Consider the following 21,168-nt stretch of genomic DNA (forward strand, 5'->3'; position numbering starts at 1 on the left):
TTGCTAAGACCCTTCTCCTCCAAAGGCACTACCACAGCCTCTGCCAAGTTGTCTATCCTAAGATGCCGTATGCTGTCTTTTAATGAATAAACAGCAATCTTATTTATTCACCTTGGGAAAGACAACCATCGCTGAAGGCTACGGTGATAATTCACAATGACATTCAGAAGGGTCTGGCACCTAGATTGTACGTAGTGAGCTCCCACATTAGCCAATCTGTTCTAAATATGAAAATTCTTAACTTTTTCCCCAGTATAATTAACATTCAGCAATTATCTCTAGAATTTATCACTGAAACAGTCCTTCATTAAAACCAGAAGAATATGATGGCTTAGAACCTCCAGATATAGGTGCAAAAGGGGGACAGATATTATCATCTGGTAGTATCTGACCAGTCCTTGTTGGCTCCGCAGGTAGGGGGACAGGGCCTGTCCAGTGCATCCCTAGGACCTTCTCTGTCCCTGGAGGGTTTTTTCCAGCTGGAGTAAGCCTTGACTGGAGAAGGGAACACTGACCTGGCTGCTTTTTATTAAAGCATCTAATTACTAAAGAGAATTCTATTAAAGCATTTTCTTTGCTGAGGCAACCTGCTCAGTGCTTCTGAGCAGCACCAAGGCGATTTCCCATGGTATATAGTGGCAAAGCTGGCGGTGTACTTTACAGAGCTGGCCTTCACCTTGGCCATGGCTCATGGCTGATGCACTGAGTGTACTCATAATCACCACTCAGAGGCGGAAGTGTCTCAGGTGGTGTGATTGTGACTGGCTACTGCAAAACTTTCAAAGGTGCCCAAGATGTCAGTCTTTGATGCAATGGTAAAGTGCATTTTCTTTTTAAACTATCTCCTAAGACTACTTTTTTGAAGTTTATTTATTTATTTTGAGAGAGAAAGACAGAGAGAGAGAGAGAGAGCAAGCGAGCAGGGGAGGAGCAGAGAGAGAGAGAAAGAGAGAGAATCCCAAACAGGCTCTGTGCTGTCAGCACAGAGCCTGACATGGGGCTCAAACTCCCCAACGGTGAGATCATGACCAGAGCCCAAGAGTCAGATGCTTAACTGACTGAGTCACCCAGGTGCCTCTCCACTTTTCCTTTAAAATGTTCATTTATTTATTACTTTTGAGACAGAGAGCATGAGCAGGGGAGGAGCAAAGAGAGAGGGAGACAGAGTGGACTGCACTGTCAGTGCGGAGCCTGATGCGGGGCTCAAACCCATGAACTGCAAGATCAGGACTTGAGCCAAAGTTGGACATTCATCCGACTGAGCCACCCAGGTGCTCTGTTAAGTGCATTTTCCATTGTCTCTGCTCTCGAATGGCAAGAAGGGAGAAACAGTAGGAAAGATCTCTCAATAGGTCCACATAGCACGCAAAGTGCTAGGCAACTGTATTTGTTGGTATGGTAAAATGTTCTATATTAAGTGTAAGGAGGGGCAGAAGCACCTGGGTGGCTCAGTTGGTTAAACGTCTGACTCTTGGTTTTGGCTCAGGTCATGAACTTGTGGTTTTTGAGTTCGAGTCCCGTGTTGGGGTGGGGGGGCTATGTGCTGACAGTGTGGAGGCTGTCTGGAATTCTCTCTCCCCACCTCTCTCTCTGCCCGTCCCCTGCTCACTCGTTCTGTCTCTCTCTCAAAATAAATAAACTTTAAAAAAAGGTGTAAGGAGGGGTAACAAAATTATGTGTTTGGTTTCATACTAATTTTTGTTTAAGAACACATACACATGCATCAAAAGAAGTCTGGAAATATATACACCAAAATGCTAACTGCTTTCCTGGTTGGAGTCCAGATGATATTGAATTTCTTCCTTTTTTAAGTCTTTATATTCTAACTTATCTACAATAAGCAAGTGTTAATTGTGAATAAAAATGTTACGAAAAACAAATGTGTGTATGGAAGGGCACGCCGGAGCAACAGGTCTGAGCCTACGGCCATCTGTCTTATCCCCCTCAGGGTGGAGAAGACAGGAGCAGAAGTAGAGTTTCAGGGCAGCAATGGCTCTCTGGAACCTATTTTCCAAAAGAAGGACCTTTTCAACATTTTTTAAGTTTATTTATTTATTTTGAGAGAGAGAGAGAGAGAGAGAGAGAGAGAGTAAGCACAAGCATGGGAGGGGTGGAGAGAGAGGGTGAGAGAGAGAATCCCAAGTAGGCTCTGCACTGTGAGATCATGACCTGAGCCAGAATCACGACATAGATGCTTAACCGAGCCACCCAGGTGCCCCTCGACAAATTCTTATAGCTACACTGACATTACTAACATTAAAAAAGAATGTCAATAGGTTGCAAGGCAAGATTCAGAGACTATGGCACTGTTATCATATGTCTGCCCCTACCTGCCAACCTAGTCTCAGCTCTGAGATGTTAAAGCCTGGCTGTGCCTCTGAATGCATGCATGGGCAAGGACATCTGGGTGTCTTTGTCCAGGATGCACCTTTTTTTTTTAAAGAAAAAAAAAAAGCATCCTTCTAGATTAAGATGGAAGAGAAGGAGCTGCCAACCTATATCTTAGCCTGTATCTCAAGTCCTAGGCCCTGTTGGCACCTCATACATAGGCTGTCACATATCAGGGAAGTCTGAAAACCTGGTCTGATGGCCAAGTATAAGAAGGATGCAACAAGACTACTGGAAAAAGTGCTCCCACTTAAGGGTGTATATGCATGTGGGTATCTGTAACGCCATTCATGATGGAGACCCTCTATCACATGAGACTCAGCCCATGTACCTCCTTTCCCTCTCAGTTCCTTAGAACATGGTAAAATGTATGAAATAATGCTTTGGGCTCAAAGCTTTGAGAAAACTGAAGAAAGGAGGTTATATCATAGCCAGTTATGGATTACACAGATGAGAATGTACAAGTGGTACCCCCAGGTACCAAGATACTGAACTTGGCTTTTTTATCCATTGTCAGCTGGCCTTGCAATGTACAGCTACTAAATAAACAAAAAAGGATTCATGTTTTAATTTAGATGACTCTGTGCCCCATAACTTGTCCATTTTCTCCCCCTGGAGCCACGGTGTTTGTTATTTCTTTGCAATTTCAGAAGTTATGAAATGATTCATGGTTTTGTTGGAGCTGAAGTCAACCAAAACCATTCATAATTGTGAACAATCTCTGTTATTGTTAGAGGGAAAATGCCAAGGCATCTGTGCTTCCCAAAAACACATGGGGGGGGGGGGAGAATTCCAGTTTGGAAATGGAACGGCTGTGTTTTTCCCTCTAGAGTTAAATTTACACAGACTGATTTCCAGGGAGATCATTGCGTTCTTCTGGTTGGAACAGTGGGGTGGCCACCAGAATGCATGATTTTTTCTCTCTCCTTCCTCTATCAGACATAGGGCATCCACGTGGTGATACTCTACATACTGGTAATTACCCAATAAATGCCTGTCTCCCTACCAAGAGATAGGATTCATGGAGGTAGAACATCTATCTTATTCACCCCAAAATACAGCTCTATGTCTTGCACATAGTGCTTAAAAGAAATTATCTGTTGAATGACTGCACAAATCCCACCAGGTTAATGTCATTACTCTTTAGTGCTTTGATTCTTCATATTTATTTGTGTTGGTTGATAACATCTACAACTATAAGAGAGATTAATGTAAACGAAAACGAGAGAGAAGAATAAACTGATGATGATGTGATGTCACAGATGCCGATGGCAAATACTCTCTGAATGCATTTTATGTGCCACCAGCATTCCACTTAATCCTTCTGTTTTATAAATTAGGTCCTTTCATTCCCATCTTATAGATGAGGTAAGTGAGGCACAGATAAATGAAGGAAACTTATGCAGGATCACCCAGCAGTGGGCAGTGTAACTAGACACAGGTATCCAAATGTAAAAACACACATGCTCCACCAACACTGCCACTGGCTAAAGTACTTCTGACAACCCTTTTCAGAATGTATTCGGAAACTGAAAATACTTAATGGTGTTAAAGCTTCATTCTCTATTGGTGAGTCTGGATTTGTGGAACAAACAAAAGCCATTCAAAGCCATAAGGTGTGTGATGATTACGGACGATCACTGAGTTTGAGAAAAAAGCTGCTGGTGTGACTATAATGTCATGAGACCAGTTTGCTCTGGGGAGTCGTGGGCCAGCCTGGAAAGAGCACTTCAGGTGAGAGAAGTAACATGGTACAGTAAAGTGGAGCACTGGACTGGGAGTCCTGACTTTTGTTTGCAGTTTGATCAAACACTGGTACTTTATCTCTCTGACCCTGGCCGATTAAACTGACTGGGCTGGCCTGGACCAGTGATGTTCATACCTGTTGGAAATCATATCTGGGAATCTCTAAGGTCCCTAAGAAGGGCACTTCTATTTCCCCTTCCTCTCCTTCAGTCTACCTCTGACAGTTAACCCCACAGATTCAAACTGATCAGTGTGTGTATGTGTGTGTGTGTGTTTGTGTGTGTGTGTGTGTGTGTGTGTGAGAGAGACAGAGAGAGAGAGAGAGAGAGAGAGAGAGAGAGAGAGAATTGTGGGGGGAACAGAAAAGATACAATTTAACATACGTTCCCTTCTCTTCAACAGTACTAAAAGTCTTCAATATCAACTACAGCCAGAATTGCCTATATCACTCATTTCTTTTCTTCAGAGGAGATCAATGTGGATTTGCCAGCAAATGTCAACCAGTTCAGCTTCTTCTGGAAAGATCTGAGAAGTAATGATGGGAGAACACTGTTTCCTCTTTACCTATGAAGCAGCATCAGGAATGACTGCCTGGACTCAAATGGAGACTGGGCTGACACAGTCTTTACCTTGAGACCAATGCTTAGCTTCCCTGTGTCAAAATACACTGTGACTCAGACTCACCAGCTCAGGTGAAAACAGGGGAGTCTTGATCCCTCTTTGTGATGATTTCAAATGACAAAGATTTACCAAGTCCTGTACATAAAGTGCCACTCTATTTCCCTCCCTGTTTGACACATGGCCATGAGATGCACACAAGTCCAACGATGAAGATCAATATCTTACCTCCTGCCAAAATCAATGCACATTTCTCTTGGTCCAATAGGCTAGCTGCAAGGTGGGATTACTCTTTTTCTTAGTCCCAGGATAGAGCTAGGTGGGTCAAAGGATAAAAGGACACAGAGGCTGCAGCCTGCAGAGCAGAATAGTCAGGGAGGCCTGAGGAAGGCTGGGCACACTCCACATCTCCATCAAAGACCCATGAAAGTGAAGGTTCTCTCTTAGCAAGCATTCCACCATGAGCACTGCCTTTGGAGACAAGTTTTAGATTGGTGTGTGTTCTAAGGGAACACCCTAGGAGCTGAGGGGAAATGACAGATGGCAGAGGCTGCCAGAGTGGAAGCCATTCAACTGCTGTGTGTCCTTGTGGCCTCTGTGGGCATCAGCTTCCTCCTTTGTAAAAGGGTGGGGTGGGGGTACCTGGGTGGTTCAGTTGGTTGAGTGTCCAACTCTGGATTTTAGCTCAGGTCATGATCCTAGGGTTGTGGGATCAAGCCCCCATTCAGGCTTCATGTCCAGTGTGTGGTGCCTGCTTAAGATTCTTTCTCTCCCTCTGACCCTCTCCCCTGCTCACTCTCTGTCTCTGAAAAAAAAAAAAAAAAGATTTAGAAGGGCAGGGTAGTTGCCCTTACTCTCTTGAAGCTCCTAACTTCTTTGTGATTCTAAATCTATTTCATGTTTCTTGACAATCTACATGGACTAAGTCTTTTATTAACATCCTGATGCCACATGCCACCAAAGGGAAGTCCTGGAATTTCTTTGAGGGAGTCACACTAGAAAAAATAACTCATCTCAAGAGGGCACAAATCTGATACCCTTTCCCCGGTCTCCAACTGCACCCTCAGAGTTGTGAGCTGTGGCTAAGCATCTCTGCCTGGTCAGAGAATGGGTGTCATCTGTGGATCTCAAGCACCCAGACCCATATTTAAACTCTCTGGGGAGCTGGGGGTAAGAGAGACATGGATAACATTTGCAGGGGAGACTGCTGGCTAAATATTCACAAGCCAGGTGCAGTGCAGCTGTAGATGGCCATGCACTTGTCACCCCAAGTGAAAGGGTCTCCGACCCAGACCACTGACCATGGGGAGAGAGGCAGGCTGGTCTCTTCAACTGTTAGGGCTAGAATGTGCTCTCTTGGGGGAATCTCTGAGTTGGAAAGGACCGTCTGTCTGCACACCCACTGTGGTCCTAGAACAAGAGTGTTGTGGGGATGGCGGGCGGGGGGTGGGGTGGTTGCTGGTCTTCTTCTGAACCATATGCCCTCAAGAACTCCATGCTCTCAGAGAAGACTTTCTGGATATGAGAAGCAAATGACCCAGGGACTGGGGAAAATGGAAGCTGCAGAACTGAGAAAAGCTGAGTCAGCTCTGAAATAGTTCACAGGCTCACCCAGGCTTTTGTCTTTCGTGAGATCTCTCCAAACTGGCTGTTAGGACCCCATGGGAGAGGCTGAGGAATCTCAGGCCTGGCTGATTCACAGCTAACCTCTCTTTCCAGCTGTACTTCCTGAAAGACAGCGTTCAGCTGCAGGCCTCCAGCATTTCTGTCCACCCCCTCTGCAGAGATCAGTCTTGATGTGCATCCCTCCCCAATCCTAAGTATCCCCAGCCTAAGACATTCTGGGCCAGAGGGCTAAGGCCATGAGTCTGGCTGGTCACGCAAGTTTTGCTCAGGCCTTTGCCACTCCCTAGACTGGTTGCCACCGGGTCCTCCAGCCAGAGAGGGCGAGACAGGTAGACTCTCCTTGGGGTGTCACCAGACACCAGGAGGGCTGGGCCACTCACAGTCCTTAAAAATACCAAAGTCTAGGTAAACCCTGGCTCCTTTAGGAATAAAACAACGTGGGTGTAGGTGTCTGGATGAACACACTGCCACGGAATGGAGAGGAATCAACCACTCAGCTTAGGTATCCCAGGCAGAGTTGAGGTTACTGAAGGCAAAGGGAGGCCAGGGGCAAATCAATATCACGGCTTCCCAGCAGAGCCGGGTCAGCACAACATCTGGGCTGCTTATTTTGGTCTAGTGCCTCGGTTTTGTTTCCTCAAGAGAAAATAAAATCAACACCAGCAGGCTAAGGGTTCACATGCCATTTTGTGGTGCAAACCCCAGAGGAAGGAATGTGGAGCCTTTGGGGGGCAAGAATGCTAAGGTGGCCAAAGGGCTCTTGGTCCTGCTTTGACAGCGAGGACTACTTCCCCTTCCGGAAAGCAGCTCCAGAGGCAGCTTCATTCCTGTAATACTGCACAAGTGGTTCTCATGCTGGCAACTCTCCGGCTGGGGCAAACACAGACCTGCATGCAATAACCAGGAATAGAAATCCACAAGGCTTGGAACCTCGAGGCCTGAAACGTTCAGATGACACCGTCACCTTCCAGGAAATTGCCTCACGCTCTGCTTCTGAGTTCCACATTGTGACTTATATCCTCTTGGGTGCTGGCTCCCCACTGATGCACAGGGAGGATAGGGCAGAGGAAGTGAAAGCCTCGCCCTGCAGAAAGCAGCTCATTTCTAACCTGGTGCCTGCTCAGCTGGAATCTGATTCTCAGAAACATGCTTTGCTGTCCATACAGAGAAGACCATCCATTCAATTTCTCAGTCAGTCAGTGAATCTTTACTAAGCATCTACTATGTGCCAGCCCCTGTTCTAAACACTGGGGGTACAGCAGTGAACAAAACAAAGTTGATGTCTACACAGAGCTCTCATTCTAGTGATAGTAACAGTAACAGTAAGTGCTCAGGAGGTATTGGAGCTGCACTGCACACCATCCTAAATGCTACACATGGATCTCACGTAAACCTCCAAACAGTCTTGGGCAGATACTGCGGGCACCCCATTGAACAGGTGAGGGAACTGAGACTATAGCCAGATGAAATAACGTTCCCTGGTCATGGCAGGATTCAAACCCACGGAAGTGCAATGACACCTGCCTCACAAGCTATGTGAACATCTTTGATGCGGTTTCCTGATGGTGACTTCTTTTCGGCTTGTCTTGAAAGCCATTTGTGTAGAGGACGTGTTTGGCTGTACTCACAAAATGGGAAGAGGCCGTAGGCTGTCTTAAGACAATAAAAACAGAATTGTAAGTGTAAAGAAGAGATGTCCTTGTGAAGCTGTCATTCTTCTGTCCTTCTAGGAAGAAGAAGCAAAGGCTAGTTGGGGGCACCCTGCCACACCCCTTTTGAGGAGGTCAGTATGACTATTTTTTTTCCCCAGTATATTTACTATTAAAGTAAAAAAACCCAGGAGTGTATAAAATAATAAGTAAAAGTTGGGTATTAACTTGAGTGAGTGATATAGTTGGTCTGTGGTTGGAGGAGACCAGATCTGTGAGAGGCCGACAGTTTTCAGGCAAAAAGAGTTCTGAGGTCAAACGAGTGTGGGAAACTGAGTTGTACAAAAAGAGCTGCTGGGAGTTTTTTTAACTACAGAACTTCTCAGAGCCTTTAATATGCTAAAGACCATTGTGTTTCTCCAAGATGGGGATTTAATCGGCAGGATTTTCTAGACTTAACTTGCCTTACAACTATTTTGTGAGGGGGTATAGACCACATGTTAAAAGCTCATGCAATCAGAATTCCAAGGAATATGAACTTGGGAAACACCTGGCCCACTGGAACCACTTTCTTTAGCCTGAAACATCATTTGTCTCACTGGGCACATTTCTGAAAATGTATGAACTTCTCCAGCAACTACCTCAGAGCTATAAGGCTTAAGGGGGTCAGTCATGTTAGAGCAGACATCAGGAGGCCCTTGCCAAGGTTTTGGGGATTGTTGTTGTTATTATTATTATTATTTTTGTAGGGGAGGCTCTAGGAGGGAGAAAACATCAAAAGAGCAACAACAATAGTGAAGTATGAATTTTTTTAAAAAAGCAGGTTCTGGTCTGGTCTAGGCTCTGCCGTTGTCTTGCTGTGTGCCCTCAGGGAGGTCCTTTATCCACTCCAGGCACTGGCCCCACTCACCTTTCTGAAATAGATGGGAATGGACCAGATGGCCCAGGGGCCCCTCTGGCTCCCACAATCTCTTTCTCGCTATGATCTGACACCCGGTGGCAGGCAGCACGGGGTGACACTGTAACTGAGATACACCTGCCTCCTGGGACCAGGCTCACCTTGCCAAGGGCCCTGCCCTGTTAGGGGGAAGCTACTGAGCCTCAAAGGACCAGAGGCCCTTTGGGAAATATAGGCTGGGCCACCAGGGAATCAAAAACCCTTGACTTCAGATGCCAGTGCCTAGTATCAAGCTCGGTGAGTTTCAAAAGACTCAGAGTCTGTGGTCAGATTTATGTAATTGGTTCAGAATGAGGGGGATATTCACTTCTTTTCCTTGATCCCGTCCCTCCCAGTTGTTCCCCCAAATACGGTGATCTCCCTGATTCTACCCTATCACCACCCCTCCTTCCCACGGCTACCTGACGGTCTGTAAGCAGCTCCATGTGCTCCACATCCTGCAGAGGCCCCCAGCCCACACGCTTCTTCTTGCCCATTCCATATCTCTTGATCTTTCTCAGAACTGCCCGACTCCTTCCAGTACCTCCGCACCATACTTATTTCTTCCGATCCCTCACAACCCCCATTCCTCCTTTTATTCATTCAACAAATATGCATTAAGCACACAGAACATGCCAGGTACTCTTCTAGGTTCTGGGGATATGGCCGTGAACAAAGCAGACCTGGCCCTGTCCTTCAGGGAACATATGTTCTAGAAAGGGACAACAGAGAATGAGCAAATAAACACATGAGAGGTCGTGGCAGGTGAAGAATTAAGCAAAGGAAGGGGACAGTGAGTGATGAGGGGTGCTATTTTAAAAGACAGGCTCTCATTTTAAAAGAAGGCCTCCTGGAAGAGATGACATTTGGTTAGAGACCTGAATGAAGGTGGGTAGAGTGAGTCTGTTCTGAGCCCACCTCCCAGTGGCTCCCCAAGTCAGCCACCCTGGGCTTCAGAGGTTTGGGACCTGGCTGGGCTGGGTCTGAACAGGGACCAACCAAGTTCTTCAGAGACAGAGTAAGCCAAACTGCCCAAGTAACAGCGCGTCCTCTTTTGGACTTGAATACTCTCATTCTCTTTGCCTCTTGCTGTGTCTTTGGGCCCTGGCTTCATGATATATCCATGAAGTGGAGGATGTACCAGATCACAGTGGGGCAGGGCCTCAGTTTCCCATCTGTGAAATGTGTGAGCTGGATGGAATCTAAGAGCCCTTCCAGTTGTAAACCACTGTATGCCTCTGAACATGCATGGGTTGTGCTTCTAGAAGGAGGCCAACAAAGACACACAGACTGAAGAAACGTCACCCAAGACCCAGCGGAATGCTGTTACTCCCTCCTTAGAGAGGTGATGGGAAACTCCGTCACTGAAGCGTTAACCTGACAAGAGGTCCCTTCCCAAAGGCCCTTAGCTCTCCTGACATCAGAGTCTTGTAGGCCAAGTCTCTGCGGTCTGTTTCACATACCACCTTGGACCTCTGGTTTATAGAAAACAAACCATAAAGGTTATTCCAACAGCTTCAGGGCTATTGCATTCTCTCCCCACCCACTCTCTGACTGGGGATGAAGGGCAGAGCTATAAAATCTGCTTGAGAGGTAAGCCCTTATCAGGGGGCCAGGCAAGGCACTGTTTGCTGAAGGCCCCATTCGCCCAGGTGCAGCCACCATCCAGGTCTGAAACAACAGATGGCCCGGGCTTGGAAGTGAACATCCCGTTTCCTCTGGACAAGCCATGTTTACACAGGGACAAGTGGCACGAGATCCCGCTGAGGGGATGGAAGAGACCAGGCCCCACACCCGGCTCCACTGTGGTCTTTGCACACTGGGCTGGATGACTTCTGGTATATAAAACTCACACCAGGAGCTTACCACCCACGAGCAGCAGCTCTAATGGAAGTTCAAAAAAACAAAACAAAAGAAAACTATAATGTAAGTAGCTAAATAATCAAAAGCATCATTTTTACAGTAAAACAAACAAGACGAGTTTGTTTTGTGATATGAATTTCACATGAGGTTTTAGAATAAAAAGCCAGATATCACAGAAACTCTGGGCCTGAAGTAGGCTGCTTCAGGTGATGTCCTTTGACCTCCCTGGGCATACACCCCTCTTCCAGGAAGGCTCTCTGGTGGAAGAGCCCGAGAAGCTTTAGGAACATAAATAGCGGGGCTTTCTTCCATCCCCAGATATTCACTGGGTGCCTGCCACGGTTTTAGGCACTTTCCAGTGAGATTCACTTAAGTTTCTGGGCCAAGTGTTTCTTTTGTTTGTTTGTTTGCTTTGATTCCATAAGATTGAGATAATGAAACTTGCCTCACTGGGTTATTGTGAAGATTAAGTTCTTTCTTTTTGTCTGTCTGTCTATCACCTCCTAGAACAGTACCTGGTGGTCAGCAGAGATCCCATTACTTGTAGCTTCTATCCCCCAACAATCAGTAAAGACAACTGTGGTGTCTTCCAACAAAGCAGACATTCCTTAAAATGATTCTACCTCTACTCTCTTAATCCTCCTTTTGAGCATTAAAGTCATTTTTCATTTCTCCTTCATCACAAAGGTTCACTCAGAAGCATTCAGTTATACAGAGAAAAGGAAATTCATTCAATTGACAAATATTTGTTGAGTTCCTTCTATGTGCCAGGCACACAGCAGAGAACAGCTGATCCCTGCTCTCATGGAGCATACATGGGGAAACACAGATAATGAACAAAAATATATATATACATGTCAGAGGATAGTAAGTACTTTCAGGAAGAAAAAGGCAGAGAAAGAGAAGAGGTAGTAACAGTAGGGTGGGATGCTGGTTTACATGGGGTGGGTGGTCGGAAAAGACCTAAGAGAGAGACACTTATGTGGACCTGAGGAAGTGAGGCAGTGAGGTGAGGAGACGTGCTCACAGCACGCAGCAAACTAATGAGCAGACCTGGGACCTGGAACCAGCCAGGCTCTTCCCACTGCACTAGCCCCAGGCCAGCAGGCTCGGGTTGAGAGCGGGTTGGAACCAGAGGGGGTATGCTCCCGTGATCCACAGGGGCGTGGGAGAAACACTAACATTTCTAGTTACAGTAATTCGTAGTTAATTTTCCTATTTGTCCCTATGCATTTTAACATACAGAATATAATTACATATATTAAGGATACAGACCCAAACATGTTTTACTAACGAGGGGCAACATCCAAGATGTCCAGGGAGACCTGCTACCTCCCAGGTGTGCTCGACCTATCCTAGTGCAGCCTGGCTGGGCCCAGACTAGGCCTGGGGGAACTTTGCTCACTGGTGGCACTTGGAATACATGAACCTGTCCAGATGGAGGTAGGCCGGACCCTCTCCCTGGCTCTGGAAAGTGCCACCAGCTCCAGAGCAGTGCTCAGGGTCACCTGGTCAAGCCCACCCCAGGGTGAGACCTTCCTGTCGATCCTGCTATGCCACACATGCGTTAAGCAGGTAGGCAGTGAAGGGGTGGGGTGGGGATGGAGGTGGTGGCCAGAGAACACACACTCGTCTATAAAGCAATGCCACTTCTTACTTTGTTCTCTTTTAAAAAATGCCATAGAAGGCAAAAACCAAAATGAAACAAACAAGAAAAGCTCCCCATCTTCAAAAAAATAAAAATAAAACAAAAAACCCAAAACCCCCATACTCCATTCACATCTGAGGGTGAGGTATGGCCTCTAGGCAACCATCCTGCAATCTCTGGTCTGGAGGCTGTTCCCAAACCTACTCAAGACCCACTTCTAAAATCCTAAGAAATGTATTGTAGAGCCGAAGATGGCATAGTTTCTGGCTACAACACTTAGGTTCTTGAGAGTGACATCAAACCCAACTAAGTTCAAACTCAGCTCTGCCATTTACTGGCTGTCCAACCTTGGCCAGGGTTTTAGCCCCTTTTATCTGCACGTTATTGCTCTGTAAATGGAGAAGAAACCACCAACCGCACCGGTATTGGAAGGATTGACATTTAAATGAGATGAAGTAGGCACACGCCCAGAGTTTGTAAAACAGATGTCTAATACGCATCTGAAAGTGAAAATGGCCACAGCAGAACCATGTTTGCCCCTCACCACCTCAGTGGAGGTCACCACTACCACGGAGCTGCTCAGCCCGAAGCCCTTGGAACACAGTTCTTGCCTCCTGACTGTCCACAGCAGAACCGTAGTGTGCCGGAGTGGGCTCACCCTGGCTCGCAAGAGCTGCCTGTGCATCACGCACTGTCAGACTGGTAGCCTGGAAGCAGCCGTGGTGGGAATGGGACACCACAGAAATTGGCACGGTACAAACAAGGGCTTCCCTTCCACTCGGGCTCGCTTCCCAGCACACCACTGTCCTAATCATACTGCAAATATTGCCCAATTCTGGTGATTTCTCACATCTACGGCCACAACCCGGGTCCCAGTCGCCCCCACCTCTCACCCACCTGGAGGACTTTGAGGCCGTCTCCCTGTCTCCTTGGTCCCCCCCTGCTCCTCCACTGCCTGTCCTCCACATGGCAATCAGAGTGAGTATACATCAGACTATATCTCTAATTCACTCCCTCCAGGGGCTTCTCAACACACTTTCTTCCCGACAGCCCCTAGGCTCCTCCCAGGGCTGCTGCCTCCCTTCCCCCTCCCCCTCACTCCCTTGGCTTCAGCCACCCCGGTAGCCTTCCCATCATCCGGTCGTCGCTGGATCACCATGTGCTCACCGCTGTCTCTGTCTTTGTGTTCTTCCTGTTTAGAAAGTTCTTTCCCAGGTCTTTGCATGACTACCCCTTCTCATCATTGGGGTCTAAGATTTCCTTCCTCAAGGAAGGCTGGCTCCCTGACCCACTTTAGCTAAAGCAGCTCCCCAGCTGCCCTCCATCATGTTTTCCTTTCTAGTTTTCTCCATGCATTAAGTATCTGTCATCTATTATGTGTTGTGTGTCTTTCTGAAACTGGAATGGCGGCTCCCTGAGGGCAAGGACTCTGACTCTTGCCCTTACAGTTTTATCACCAGTGTCCAGAACAGCACACACAGCACACACTCGGTAAGTACTTTGTCGTACCGATGAAAGGGGCTGTCATCACAGCACTGTTTTACCCGTTCCCTCTCTGCTAGAACGAACTCCATCCTCCATCAGAAGGTAGGGGAGGTGGCTCTGGCCCCCGCAGATCTGGACAGAATGCATATACCTACATGCTGACCTGATAGCCAATGAAGCCCAGATCCAACTAGTTAGAGCCCACATAATTCCCGTTAGTACCCTCTGGGTGACCAGGAATGTCACCACTTACCAACCTCCATTTCCTCATCTGTAAAACTGGGAAAAATCATACCTGCCTCAAGGGATTGGAAGTGAAAGTAGGCAATATGCAAAAGTGCCAAGCCTGGGCTGGCAAATGACAGGAACACACGTTAGTTCCCCTTTCACAGTACCATACGCCACATCCTCCGTTCCTCCAACAAATTACCTGGTACCCCTGACATTGTGACATTTGACATCTCTTGCCTAGAAAGGAACAATTCGGAGTTTATTCAACTCTTCTCACACAATCAGACACAACAGTGAAGCCGTAATTCCCATGAGACAGGGTATATGCCACGTTCCGCTCTACAGAAATATAATGGCTTTCCCTGTGGTGGCCTCGTGTCAGGGGCAGCCTGGCACAGCCTCAGGGGCCACAGACACTGGGCGCTACTCCGTCCCGCCTAGCTGGCTCTCACGGAGACAGGGAACACTACCAGCTGTCCAGAAAGATCTCATGGGCTGCCAAGCTGTGTTTAGCCTAAGCAGAGCCAGGGAGCCCTCGGGACAACAGTACATCTCTGTCTGAGGCTGATGTGAATGTTCCTGAACCATCCCTCTGAAACGGGCCTGAAGTCCAGGATTGTCACTTGGGACCCTGGAGCTGTCCAGATGGGTTACAAATGGGGCAACTGAGTCCCAAGGAACCAAATGGCCCATGGTCCCATAAGGCTGTAAGTGAACTGGGTACACTATACCCAAGCGCCCTGACTATGCCATGCAGCCTTATGAGTGGGTATCAGGCATCTGGTTGTGTTCTACTGGGGAGCTGCCTGTAGAAATCTATAGAAGCCTGAGCAACAAGCTACAGATAGGCCTTGACGAAGGCTACCTCTAAGAAGAGAGGGTAAGGGGCTCTCTCCTCTATGCTAGTTTCTCTCTCCAAGGCTGTGCCAGGGGCCAGGGTCAGAGTCAACACCACTGTCCCACTGCACTGCCTCTGGCTTGGCCAGGACCACAGGGTCTAGAAACCCCTACAGAAGTAAATAGAGGCTGGCGCAGAGAAAGACATACTGGCCAGGGAGGCACAGGCTACATTCTGGGGCTCTGCCATTACCGGTCACCTGAGGCGGATTCCCTCTCCACTGAGCTGATTTCCAGCTGTGAAATGAGGGGCTTGGACTGAGGTTCTCTCCATCTCTGACATACTCTGAGTCTAATAGTGCTCATACAGGTCATTTTCTCTTTTTGGTTCTTAGTCATTTACTCCACATACATGTACTCAGCATCTTTTCCAGGCAGGCACTGTGTTAAGGGCTACGGGGGATGAATGAAATGCACTCTTTTCTCTCATGGAGTTCTGAATGTCATTCCTTGGGCAAGTTACATAATGTCTCTTAGTCTCAACCATAGACCAGGTCTGATAGCAAACCCCACAGCTAATACCAAGTAAACATTTACCACTGTGCCAGGACCTCTGCTGATGGTGGTTACATTCAATGCTCATAGTAGCAGTCCAAAGATGGTGCCCTCATCTTCCTTGCCTAACAAAACCAAGAAGTCAAGTGCTCTTCCCTCTCACTGTGGTAAGAGAATAATGAATGGCCTCCTAAAGACAGCCCCACCCTAATCCCCCCTCCCCCCTGCAACCCGACTCTGCAAATGGGACTTTGCAGATGTCATTAAGGTTATGGACATTGAGATGAGGAGATTATCCTGGATTATCCAGGTAGGCCTGATCTAATCACACGAATCCTTTCCCAATTGGGTCAGAGAGCTACACAATGACAGCAGGGAGACCAGAGAGATGCAACGGAGAAGATTCCACTTGCCACTGCAGGCTTTGAGGATGCAGGAAAGGGGCTACAAGCCAAGGAAGGTGGCAGCCTCCAGGAATCGGGAACAGCCCTCAGTTTATAACCAGGAAGAAAAGAGGGCCTCCTATAAACCCCAGGAAGTGAATTCTGCCAGCAACCTAAAAAAGCAAGAGACGGATTCTTCCCTAGAGATTCCAGAAAGGAATGAAGCCTGTCAATACCTTGATTTCAGTCTGATGAAACCTGTACCAGACTTTTGACCTATGGAACGCCAAGACAGTAATGTGTATTGTTTTCAGCCACAAAATGTGTGGTGATATGGAAGAGCAGCAATAGGAAACTAATACATTAAGTTACTACCCAGGACCCACCCAGAAGGTACCGGAGCTGAGGGCTGGCGTTCCAGGGCCCACATTCTCCGCAGGGCCTTCATGTATATAACACGGACACCCAACCATGCTATGATGCTCATCTCACGGAGAATGCATAAGATATTATCAATTCACCATGCCCGGCACACAGCAAGCACTCAAAGTATGCTAGCTATTATTATTGCCCTCATCAGCAGTTCTCACAAGTCTAGCAGCAAAGCCATGTCACATTGCTGTCCCATGTGTCAAATGAAGGGGTTGGACCGCATGCTCTCCCAGGATCCGTCTCCTGGGTTTATCCTTGGCCCATTCCATTTCTGCACTTCCACCTGATATGGAAGCTCAGGCTCCCAGGCTCCAGAGTGAACCTCAAGTCTTCGGTGGGGCTGACTGGGACTCCCTGCACCCGGGAGCACATGGGAGGGGATTAAGATCTCACTGAAGCAACATCTTTTATGCTCTTTTTTGGAGGCCACCAATCCAGGGAATTGTAGGGCTCTAGGTTCTGAGGGGTACCTTCTAATCTAGATTGTCACATCACTCTGGATGTAGAGGGGCAGACCCTGAGCCCATGTTTATCTTAAGGATACCTTTAAACGGGCAGCCACTACCTCTTGCTATGACAACCCTAGTGTCCTGGAATTTCTGGGGCACATGGGGTTCTCTGCCACTCTTGTGGGTCTTTGCAGAAATAATGAAACGGACTGCAAGGCACGTTGCAAACCAAGGAGGCTGCCTCACTTGCCCTCCAGAGCTGTGAACACGTTGCTGCTCCCTTCCTCCCTCCCACTGACATGCTCTGTTCTTAATAAGGCTCCCATACAGATCTCTCCTGTGAGATAATCATAGACTCTCAGGGGCATGCCACTCTTAGCTGTCAGCAGTACTTAGAAAGACCTTATAAAGGCTTTCTAAACCTCCTGTTCATCTCAAAGTTGAGCTCTTAAAAACCCTGTGAAATCCCATTGCAAAAACTTTGGTGCTTAACTCTGGGCTCTTTTCCTAAGTCTCCCCCACATCCCATCTGGCCTCCTGCCATCCCCCACAGAAGTAGAGCACTTGGGTCCCACGTCTCCATTCTCTCTGAGCACCATAGCTGGCTCTGGTGCTGGTCACCCTTCTCTGTGCCTTGGCTTCCTCCCCAACCCTGGGACAACAAATCAGAGACTATGGGACGCTGGCACATGTACAACTTTGCCCAAATGATAACGACGATCACAAAGGCACACGCAGGCTCCCATCCTCTGTTCACTGTGACGAGATGTCTTCAGAGAATTAACAACTCTTCTCAAGGAACAAGGCTATGATATCATTATCTGGCCTAGAGTTTCTTTATCTGCGATCCAGGAGCACCCCAGGCATGGTGTGGCGGGTCCGGGGCTCCCTTTGGGAGACTATTGACCCTGTATGCAGTGTTTCTTCAAATTCAAAAACGCAGGGGCATTTTCCTGAGGATACTCTTAATGCCTTCATCAGTTTCTCATAGGGGTCTGTGACCCGAAGGACATTAACAACCCCAGTTTTAGGCCCTCGCCTCCTCCAGGAGGCTCTGAACACTTGCAGGAGAAAATTCAAGTACCACTCTGTTTCCAAAGCCTGGAACTTATCACAGAGCCTGGCTGTAGTAGGCTCTTAGTGAATCATTTTGGGGAGCACCATCCAAGGTGATGTCTTCATGGGAGGAGGGAAGTGCGTACAGAGGAGGTGGGGATGAAGTTCTGCAGGCAGGTGGGAACAATGGCAGACCCCCAGGCTACCGGGTCGGAGCCCTTGTCCCAGGTCTGCCTCCAGCTTCAGCTTCTTTACCTGCAAAGAGAGGTCCACACAGCTGTCCAAGGAGCTGTGGGAAGGCTTTACAAAAAGAATAGATGTGGAAGAGCTCCGTCAGTGAGCGCCTCCATCTCCTGCCCTTGTCGTGTTTCTGGGGCTCCAACTCCAGTCCCACTGTTTCTCGGCATCAGCCAGATAGACAATCTTCCTCTACTTTGCCGGACTTTTCGATGGACGAGGGTCTTCTGTAGTTCTGGGAACTGAGATTCTCAGACCTTGGAGAGCCCAAGGCACCAGGGCCTTACCCTACTGATGGGAGCTGCGAGACAGGTTTCCCCTCTGCTCTGGGAATTTTAGCACATGCCTCCAGATGCTTCTCTCTCAGGGGCTATTTTGTAGGTTGAGAGTTTCAGGACTCTTCCAGAGAACAGAGGAAGTCATAACAGACCACAGAAAAAGCAGAACATGGCAATGGACAAAGGCCTGCATCAAGGGTCAAGAGATATGGGTTCAAGTCTTGACTGCTGGTTTGCTGTGTGGCCTAGAAAAAGTTAAATTTCCTCCTTGTGTATTAGTATCTTTATCTGGGGGATGGGACATAGGGTGGGAGAAGGAAAGAGCTCCTATTATTTACTACCAAAGAGAAGCCTTTCAAGACCTCTGGCTTTCTGGAAGGCAATTACAATCATGATGACCTGAGCAACTAAGGGGATTCCCGGGAAGCCTTCTTTTGTGAGAGGGTATAAGCAAGAGCAAAGATGCTATGGGACACCTTAGCTTTCCAAGCCTGGCTGACTTCTCAACCATGAAGGGACTTCCTCCTTAAACTGGGGCTTGCAAGAGAGGGGAGGGTTAATCACAGCAGACCTTAACCCAAAGTGCTAGTTTCAACCCAAGACCCACTGGAATGGAAAAACAATGGTAATCAGGTACAGTATGCTCCCTGAGTGCATCAACATCTCCACAAGCAACTGAGTCCTTGACCTTAGGACATTTAACGTCCTTGACATCTTAAGAGAAAGATGTAACTTGCCTTTGAACCATGGCTGTTATAGGTGGAAGAGTAGGCTGCCTTCTTTAGGCTGAGTCTCCAGGTCTCACGAGGTCCCCTGTGGGGATGCTGCTATTTCTAAGATGCAAATTGTGTATTTCCTAGATATTCCATCCATGGATTTTGGATAAGGGGTGGTGGGGGGAGCAGGGTGAAACTGCTTATATAATATGATATGGACCAAAATCGTACTTCAAAAACATTTTGATTGTTCCTGAATAAAAACATAAATACATTTCCAAAAAAAAAATGTGTCCCTCGGGTGCAGGGGCCTCTCTCTGGAATGGGTCAACTCAGAGGTGTAGCTTAGGGGTGGAGGCAAGGAATGGCTCTGAGCACATTCCCTCAAAGTGGTGTCTTTCATATTAAAAAAAAAAAAAAAAAGGTGTAGGCGTATACCCATAATGAAAAGATAACAGAAGGAGCAGTGGGTAGATCTGTTCAATGTGCGAGGGAATACCAGTGGCCTATGGGTTCAGAGAAGGCTTCTGTGAAGTCCTATCTGTGCTGACGCCTGGGTGTTGAGTACGATTTGGGCAGGCAGAGTAGGGTAAAAAGGGCTCCAGGAATAGGGCACAATGTGGACAAAGGCCTGGAGATGCATGAGAGACCACACAGAGTCTGTGTCAGAAATTGAAGGAAGATCAGCATACAAGGAGGCAAGGTGGCTGGCAAGGGAAGAGGCTGGAGAGGCAGGCAGGACCAGAGTGTGCAGAACCTGGAGCCTGTCCTAGGGAATCGGGCAGCAGGGCGTCAGCAAGTCTCAGCTGAGCTCCCATGGGAGCAGAGCAAATGCCACTCTCAAGTGGCCTGTGGAGTCAGTTAGCATGGTGGGCGGTGTGGCTGGGCCCCAAGTTCACCATCAGGTCTCACCATCTCACATTTTACATGAGAATTTTATGCTGGAAATCTTTCTTGCCAAACTTACTGCAGCAGAACATTAATGCTCTCATCTGGTTTTCTCCACTGACACTGGTACCTCCCTACAACTCACACCCCTGCAAGAACCAAAAGGCTGGGTGATGGTCCATCCCTACCTACCAGGAAAGGCATCTGAGGCCCAGATATGAATCACCTCCTGACTCAGGACTGTGTGAACCAGTTGAGCATCCAGCCTGGGGAGGGAACAGCCCTACTTAATGCGATGGAACGTTTTCTATCTCCCGAAAAGGGCAAGGAGGAAAAGAAGAAGGAAGCCACAGTCAGACATTTGAGAGGATGTCCTAACCACTTATGGCTAGTCACAGCTTAATAGCCGTTCTTGACATTTCCTAGAATATCAGAAACATGCATCGGACATTTGGATCACAATGCGAAACACAACAGAACTGACTTCAAATTATGAGCTATTTGGCACCTCCTTGCCTCCATCTGAGTAAGTGCCTCTTCCCTCCTAGGAACATACACAGCACATTCTCTGCCCCTTACCAGACTTTACCCTGTGTTACTGTTTATTTACCTATGCGTTCTCTCTCTCCTACTTGATTTGAAGCTAATCAGAAAAAAGATCCTGGATGTAGCATTCATACATAACACAATGTGAATGGTAACCCTGGAATAATGCAATACAGGGTCCTAGAAAACTCTTGGGATGACATCCAGGCCACACCCCAGGAGGGTGAACTTGGACAACAGATTTGCTTTAGTTTTTCTCATCTGTAAGAAGAAAGTCCTAATAAGTAACTCACGGTGTAATGTCTGATGACCAAATAATCTTAATGCATGTAGAACACCTGGAACCTGGCAGACTTTCAACAAATGTGGCCCTCCTACTTCTCTGAGTTCCCTACAGTTTCCAGCCAAGGGCTTCTTCATACATACTCATTTAAAAAGATGGATAAAGGGGCACCCAGGTGGCTTGGTCCGTTAAGCACTGGGCTTCAGCTCAGGTCATGAACTTGCGGTTTGTGAGTTTGAGCCCCGCACTGGGCTCTGTGCTGACAGCTCAGAGCCTGGAGCCTGCTTCAGATTCTGTGTCTCCCTCTCTCTCTGCCC

At 47.6% G+C, this 21,168-nt stretch overlaps 1 protein-coding gene and 1 long non-coding RNA gene across 3 annotated transcripts in view; one reads left to right on the plus strand and one right to left on the minus strand.

Annotated features, from left to right (window-relative positions):
* Nucleotides 1–21,168, minus strand: part of GNAO1 (G protein subunit alpha o1) — a 171,062-nt gene that overhangs the window by 125,019 nt on the left and 24,875 nt on the right. The window lies entirely within an intron of this gene.
* On the plus strand, nucleotides 7,420–8,217 carry LOC147573449 (uncharacterized). Its single transcript, XR_015244787.1, has 2 exons — nucleotides 7,420–7,569; nucleotides 8,109–8,217. It is a non-coding gene; the product is annotated as an uncharacterized LOC147573449 (long non-coding RNA).

The sequence above is a fragment of the Puma concolor genome, chromosome E2, assembly GCF_028749965.1.
Source record: "Puma concolor isolate L17-30 chromosome E2, mPumCon1.1.hap2, whole genome shotgun sequence".
NCBI lineage: Eukaryota > Metazoa > Chordata > Mammalia > Carnivora > Felidae > Puma > Puma concolor.